Source organism: Ammospiza caudacuta, chromosome 18 (genome assembly GCF_027887145.1).
Source record: "Ammospiza caudacuta isolate bAmmCau1 chromosome 18, bAmmCau1.pri, whole genome shotgun sequence".
Lineage (NCBI taxonomy): Eukaryota > Metazoa > Chordata > Aves > Passeriformes > Passerellidae > Ammospiza > Ammospiza caudacuta.
Window position 1 is genome coordinate 3,888,791 of NC_080610.1, and position 7,746 is coordinate 3,896,536.

Consider the following 7,746-nt stretch of genomic DNA (forward strand, 5'->3'; position numbering starts at 1 on the left):
CAGCGACTGTGCCTGTTTTAGTCCCTGCCTCCAGCGCGCCCTCAGCCATCCAAGCCCTTGGATATATTTTTCCCTTTCAATATATCAATAACTGTTATTTTGTTTATTAGCAGTGGGACGTGTGCCAAGCCAGCGGCCCCTGTAATCCCTTTAAATGGAGCGGTTCCAGGCTGACACAGTAGCCGTGAGCAGAACTCCTTTTTCCAGCTGCAGCTCAAACTCTGCTCTGGCTTCGTGCAGGTGCTGCCCAAAGGTGGCTTCTCCTCCCCTCCCTGAATAAAAATCACTCAGAGAAGTGCTAAGAGACACAGGACCCCCTACCCGAGTCGTTTCATGCCCATCCCATTCAGCATCCATGAGAAAAGCAGCTTGGTTTTTTTGGGAAAGCTCTGGGATAAGGCTGGAGAATTCCAGATAATCGAGTAGTGTTAAAGCACCGGGATGTGGCCAGGTTGGCTGAGGTGTTTTTGTAACCAAAGCCATTTGTTGTCTCATAACCTCATTGCTTCCTTTGTGCAATGGTTGAGAGCAACTTTCTGAGCAAAATCTGCCTCTCCCTAAATGCCCAGGCACAGAGGGATACATCACCAAAGGGAATGTCAGTTCCCATGAATAAATTTTAGTGGAAGCGAATTTTTCCTTATCGTTCCCATCCATGTTTCCAATAGACACTGCACTTTTCATACAGGCACTCAGCCATAATTCCTTTTATTTTATAAGGAAATGAAAATGTTGATAGTTGTGGACAGTTTTCCCCCAAAGTTTCAGCTTTTAAAGAATGGCACATAAAATAATCCATTTTTCAGCAGCTCTGCAGAAGGGATATGCTGGTTCTCTTTCCAACTTACTATCCACCCCAGTACAAATGGGAGGTAGTTTGGCTTTCCTCAGCCTTTTTCAGACCCAAAGTACCAAATTTTGCTCTGTCTGCTGAGTGCCTATTGTGGGAAATTTGGAGTAACTCCACTGGAGTCAATTGGGTTGCCCTGGATTTACGGTGCTATAAATGAGATCAGAATTGGCTCAAAGTATATTCCATTAATGAGTCAGATACTGGCAATGCAGCCAATATGCACCCAGAAATGGCTTTAACACAGCCTAGGATATTCAAAATTGGTTTATTGACAGATGGGCTCAGGGCCAGAATTCTGGGGTTCTCTTTTATTCTTTCCATGAAATTCACCTTCCTGCAGAAGGCCAGCGCGAGGCTGATGCAAAACTTAAGAGCCATTTAAGCCCTTAGAATGGGGCTTGTGAGATGCATAAACATTGTGCTGAGCTCTTTGCCTGCCCTGGAGCAGATTTATCGCTTGGAGTTCAAGATGTTCTAGGATTTATCAACTTTTACAGGTTTTTATAGATTTTCTATATGTTAAGTGACACAGAGAGACAGTTTGTAAAATACAGTGACACCACGGATGATCTGTTGCCAGCCACGGGTGGCACAGCAGGACAAGGGTTCAGAGCTTGGCAGCTGGGAGTGCTGCTACAGGAGAAATAATAAATAAGGATTAAATGGTTTTGCTGTGGAGGAAATCCTTTAATCAACTCCTGGACTCTTTATTCCAGTGTAACTTGAGTAAATATCTCACCTCTTGGAGTGGAGGCAGCCACATTGCTTTGTACAGTGCCACACTCACAGCCCAGCTGTGCCCTGCTCTGGGGGATTCTGGCATTTCTGTGGGCAGTGAGGTACCAAATCCCCTCCTGGTGATGTTTCCCAGTCTGGAGGAGCCCGTGGTGCTGTGTGCCTGTCCCTGAGCACACAGGGAAGCAGGAAAGCTGAGCAGGGGCCGTTCCAAGCCAGGGGCTATCCCTGGAGCTCTGCATTGACTCCCTGTGCCCAGCTGCTGGTTTTGTGTAGCTGTGTTTGTCCCTCCCCACACAGCAAACACCTCTCCTATTTACCTTGTGCCAAAAGAGGCAAACAGCTCTGCTAAAGCACTCTGGGACACTCCAGCACTTCCAGAGGGCAGCTGGGATGTGGGAGATGGAGCCTGGAGGAGCAGCAGCCCTGGGATGGGGCTGGCTGGCAGCCTTGGTCACAGCCATGCTGGAAATGTGCTTCACCTCTGGAGGTTCATCCTGGCCTTCCTCCTTCCTGCCATTCCCAGTGGTGCCTCAGATTCCCTGAAACTGGAAAGCAGGGTTGGAATGAGGGGCTGGAATTGCCACATCCTGTGGGCAGCTGGGATAAAGCAGACGTGGTTCAGGAGCCAGAGACATTCCAGGGATAGGGAAAGGTCACAGCCCCAAGGCTGTGCTTGCTCTCAGGCCCAGGGGGAATCCCTGGAGTCAGGAGTTGGACTGATGATCCCTGTGGGTCCCTTCCCACTCTGTGATTCTGCTCAGAGTCCGTGGCAGCACCACAATTCACCTCAGTCCCTGGAGCCCATCCCATCCCAGGCTGTCTCCTTCCCGCTGGCACGGCCAGGGCGGGACAGAGCAAGGGGAGGGGTTCCGGAGCAGGGCAGCTCAGGATGTGCCCCGGAGCCCTTGGCCGGCCCTAATTCGCTGTGACTTCATTGCTGCTGCACTCGCACCGTCAGCGACTCCCCCGTGTCCCCGCGGTGAAATCACCTCATCCCGGCTGCGGTGGAGATTTCTCCGTGCAAGATCTCTCACTGTCATCTGCACACGAGATATCCACGGCATCTGCCCCAGCCAGGGCTGCCATCAACAAACTGAGGGACGAACGCTGGGAAATGGGGATTTCATCGCAGATGCCCCTTGGGCACCTCTCCTGCTAATTTGCACTTAGATGGGTGCCTTTCTCTGAGCACTTTATTAATTAAGGCTCGCAGCCCACCTGTGAGGCAAGGAAGTTATTAGTGCCCTCATTTTCCAGCAGAACTGAAAGCAGTGGTTTGCCCCAGGCCACAAATCTAATCAGTGGCAGAGGCAGGGATGAGTGAGTTCTTGCAGTCTCCTGTGATACTCCGTGCACCCCACTGCCTACCTGGAACGAATTTAATGGCTTCCCTAAAAGTTCACATTTTTGTTAAAGTGATGTAAATGAAGATGGAGCACCCAAAAGGAGCCTTGCAAGGGGGAGAGCTCCCAAAAATCTGCAGTAAAAGGCATCATCTTCTGACTGAGCCACAAACCCTCCTCCCCATAAACTCCACACTTCTTGTCTGTAAATTTAGTAGGAGGGTTCAAGCATAAATTTAAAAGAAGCTTTTATTGTACCCAATGCATCAACATAATTAACACCCATCCCCATTCTTTTGCTTTCTTAGGCTGGAACAAACCCTGTGCCCTTGGAGAAAATTGTTTCCCCTTTTCCTCCAGGGAATCCAGAGGCTGAGCAGCAGCTGTGAAGAGTGGAGAGAAAGAAAGAAGTGGGAGATGCTGGAAGTGCTTTGGGCGACGTGAGAAGGAGGATTTGCCCGGAAGGAGCTGTTCAAGGGCCCAGCAGCAAACCAGAGACACAAAACCTGCTTATATATAGAAGAATGTAACCCCTGTGTATGCAGACGTGGACGCGTGCATGCCTTGTCGAGAGCGTAAGCGACATTCCCTGTAGATCAGATCGCTGCTGTGAGCAGCCCTGCTCCCGCAGGCCGAGCCTGGCACTGCTGCTGGCCCTGCTGGACACCACCCCCTGCCCTGCTGGCCCATTTCTGCAGCGGGATGAGGAGGAATCTCTACACCCACATTTGGTGATCCTGAGAATCCCAAACGTGCTGCCCAGGCGTGGCGGGAGCGGGTGCGGAGCGGCTCGGACAGCGGTTTGTGTGTGTAAATATTCATGCTCTGGCACCAGGGGAGAGCAGCTTTCCTATGACTTTAGTTTCTCTGGTGCTACATTTAATATTTGTCTGGGGCTAAACTGCCTCTCTGTGGTGCTACAGTTTCCCCAAGAGGATGTTCTGAAACGTGGGACAAGGAAAGATCTATTTTGGTTATTGATATTTATACACAAGATAGCAAAAAAATAAGACTTGTTGAGAAGGTGCTATTTTTTTTTTCTTTCTTTCAATCTCTGCAGAAACTAAGACAAAACAAATAATCTACCCCAGAACTTTATAAAACTCCTTTTCTTTGGAGCAGTTCTTTTTTTCTTTTTGACAGTGTGGAGCTTGGGAAGCAGCAGGCACTGAGGTGGAAAGGACACAAGGCCCTTTCCACTGCAGTGTGCACATCAAAGTCTGCTAGAGCAGCACTTTCTGCAGCTCCAGATCTGGGAATTCTCCTGCATGGTGATTTATTCAGTCCCACACCCCCTGAACCAGGGAAGAGAACTCTTATCCAGACTGATCACTAGAGCAGGGGATAACAGGAGAACTTGGCCTTAGAAGTCAAAGGGCTTTTTTCAGTCTAGTACTGAGCACTTTTTTCCTTGCAGCCAAAACTACCTGACAGATTTCGGGTACCTTCCACGTACAGCAACCTGTGCACAGTTTTTTAGAAACATTTTTCCTACCTTCAGATATTTGCACCAGAAAATTGACCCTGCCATGGCAGGGAGGGCATTTTCAAAGGCATAAAGGAATGTTAGAACCCGATTTCTGAAGGAAATTTGGCTCTTTTAAAAATACTTCCCACCCCTCACCCAGCCCAGGAAGAACCCGAGTGGCCTCTGTGTTCAGTCAGACCCTGCATATTCTATTGCTGCAGGAGAAATGTTTCTAAGCAATCTGAAAGCTAAATTCTCCCTTTATCAAATATTCACTGCAGTGTTTTGGGCCCCTGCACACATTTTCCTGGCTGATATTGATCCAAGTCAATGGTTCCTAATGAGGAGCCTTGCCCTGCCTTGGTGATGTGCAGTGTTGGGAGGGGTGGTGTAGCTCTGTGTAGTCTGTCTGTCCATACCCTTGGGGTGGTCTCAGAGCCACAGGGACCAGTGAAACATTTTCCTGCCATTTCTGCCCTGATGCTCAGTAATCCTCAGCATCCTGAACCCCTTCCCAGCTCAGTCTCATACAGTAACAAAAGGAGGAGCCTCAGCTGATTCCAGCAGTGCTGGGCAGAGCCTTAAAAATACCAATTTCTGGAAACCCCTGGAATGTGGGAGTGAAATTGTGCCTGTGGAATTGCACAATCCCACTTGAACAGGAACCATGGATGTGCCACTTGGCTTAGGGCACATCCTCCCCGGGCCTGGCTCACATCCCTCAGAGGCTCTCCCACACATCCCTCACCTTTATCAGCTCTGAATGTAATAAATTTCTCACCTGGAAGAGGCATTATTCCATTTCCCTGTGCACACAGCTGGCACTGCCCTTTCTCTCTGCTGCCCTGGCTGTTGGGTGCTGCTCCCAGTGTTCCAATTCCCTTGGAGCAGCACAGCCAAGGAAAAGGAAGGGAAATTCTGTCCTCCCCACCTCGGGAGAGCCCCCAGATCTGTGATCAGCCCCAGTGCAGGGATTGGCTGATCTCCCTCAGTCCCAACCCTCCCTGGACAGGCTTGGCTGTGAAAATCCCCAAAACCTCAGAGCTCCTCAGGGGCTCCAAACAGGCAGCAAAAAATGTTAAAGGACTTGTCCTGCCCAGCCTGGAGCAGCCACATGGATGGTGCTTCCCAAGAGCAAACCAGTCTGGTACCCCAAACTCTGCCTTGGTCCTGGTTTGCTTCACTTCTGTAGTTCCAAACTGGATGTTTTGCGTGAACTGAGGGTGAAGTTTTGGAGTTTTGTAGCCAGAATTCCCTGTACAGAACTGGAATTTCTTGTTGAGGGTATGGATTTGTCAAAGCCTTACATTTTGTGGTGTAATTGCTATCCTTGAACGCCTCCATTTTTTGACAAGGAGTGTTTTTATCCTTTCTACAAGATCTGCTTTCCCCCTGGTTGGTGTTTGCACGGAAAGGGGAGGGTGCTGTGAGCTCCCTGGAAATTCCCAGTCCCCTCCTGAGGGCAGGAAACCGGCACAGTTCCCCTCTGGCCCTTTTGTTTTCTCCCAGCAGCCGAGCAGTCCCGGGCTGGGTCAGCTGGGAGGGCCCTCTCGGGTTTCAGAGCTCACTGATGAGCTCATGGTGTGTGCAGCACGGCTGGGAGGGAGCTCTGCATCAATCTTTAAAGCAGTTCTCTGCCAGGGCAGCTCCCTGCACAACCTGGAATTCCATATTCCAAGGGAAAAGAGCAGCCTGGTGTGGGCTGCTGCCACCTGCTCCAACTGCAGCTCTGGGCAGTGAACTCACAGCAATGCTGGGTTATCCCAGGGCAGGGCTTGGCCCAGGAGCTCCACATTCCTCCCCTTTCTCCTTTTCCAGCAGGTAAAAAAGCTGGGATGGGCCCAGGCCTCCTGTGCCACAGCCTGGAGTGCCCAGGAGGGGCAGAACCAGAGCAGGGAGCTGGCAGTGCCCAGGGTGATCCCATCTGCTCCTGCTTCAGAGACAGAGGCAGGAATTCCTCTGAGCCAAGGACATTGCTAAAGCAATTCCCTTAAATCCTCCTTAAACACTTCTTGAATCAGCTCCATCTGATCTGTGAGTCTGTTTTGTTTCTGTAGCACAGGAAAAGTTACAAAGGTCTCTTAAACCCTCAGCGTGAGCAGAAGCAGTTCCTGCTGTTGAAATCCATCACAAACTGAACTGGTTAAACTGGTGCAGTCTGTCCAGAGAGCCTGGAATGAGGCATTCCCAGCTGGAAAACTGCACTGCCCTGTGAAAAATGTCCTGAGGACAGAACAGCCCATAATACTCAATTCTCCTACACCACATCTGTCCCTGATCTCCACAGCAGCCTGGTGTGTACAGAACAGACTGAGACTGAACCCTGGACACACTGTCCGTGTCCAACCCTCCTGGCTGGATCCCAGCTCCCCAGCAGGTGCACAACTTTCCCTGCAGCCACTTTGCTCCCAGCAAAATCGATTTTCAATCCAGGCTTCAAACTCAGCCTGGTTCTTGTGTAACTTTGCTGTGTGTGAGCTGAACTTTCCATCTCATCACAACAGTGAGGAGACTCTGGCCATGCCAGTTCCAGATCCAGGGGCTGAGGGAATTGGGAATTCCATGGGAATTGGGATTCCCTAGGACCAGCAAATCTGGAAGGAGGAGAGGGATCCTCACCTGCTGCTCCTGCCCTGGGTTTTTACACCACAAAATACAATTTATTTATTTTTTTCTAATATTTATTTGAGTACAGGAGTGAATTTTGATGTGACTTCAGTGTCCACTCCGAGGGAATTACTGAAGTGCTTGAATTTCCCAAGGTTTTTAATATTTACAGGAAGAGACTTTGGAGCTTGATAAATATTCACTGAAAGCATCTGAGGATTAAATAGCCATTAATTAGTTACACCATTATTAATTACACCTTTATTAGTTACTCCATCAGCAGTTACAGGTGGCAGCAAGCAGAGCAAACCCAGCTGCAGTGGGATTTTATTCCCTGGGTTTTTACAGCATCCCTTTTCCAGTCATCCACCAGTTTATCCCAAAACCCTCCCATCCTCCTTAATCCTGAGGCCACTGGGAATTCCCCAGTCTCTGCCAGGGGCACTGCCCGGGGAATGCCAGGCAGGGAATGCCCAATTCCTGGCATTTTGCTGATCCAGAACCATTGGGATGAAATCCAGCAGGGTCACTGTGCAGGTTTCCCCTCACCAAAGCAAGGGCAGGGCCTGTGCTCGGAGTTCCTGGAGCTCCAGGAGGCTCCTGGTCCTGGCTGGATGGGGCTTCTCTCTTTTGTAAAAGGAATTTCATATGCTGAGACTCTTTGTACATATTTATAAGGAATTTATTAAAAAAAAAAAAAAAAAAGAAAAATAACTGTTCAATGGCAAAAAAAAAAA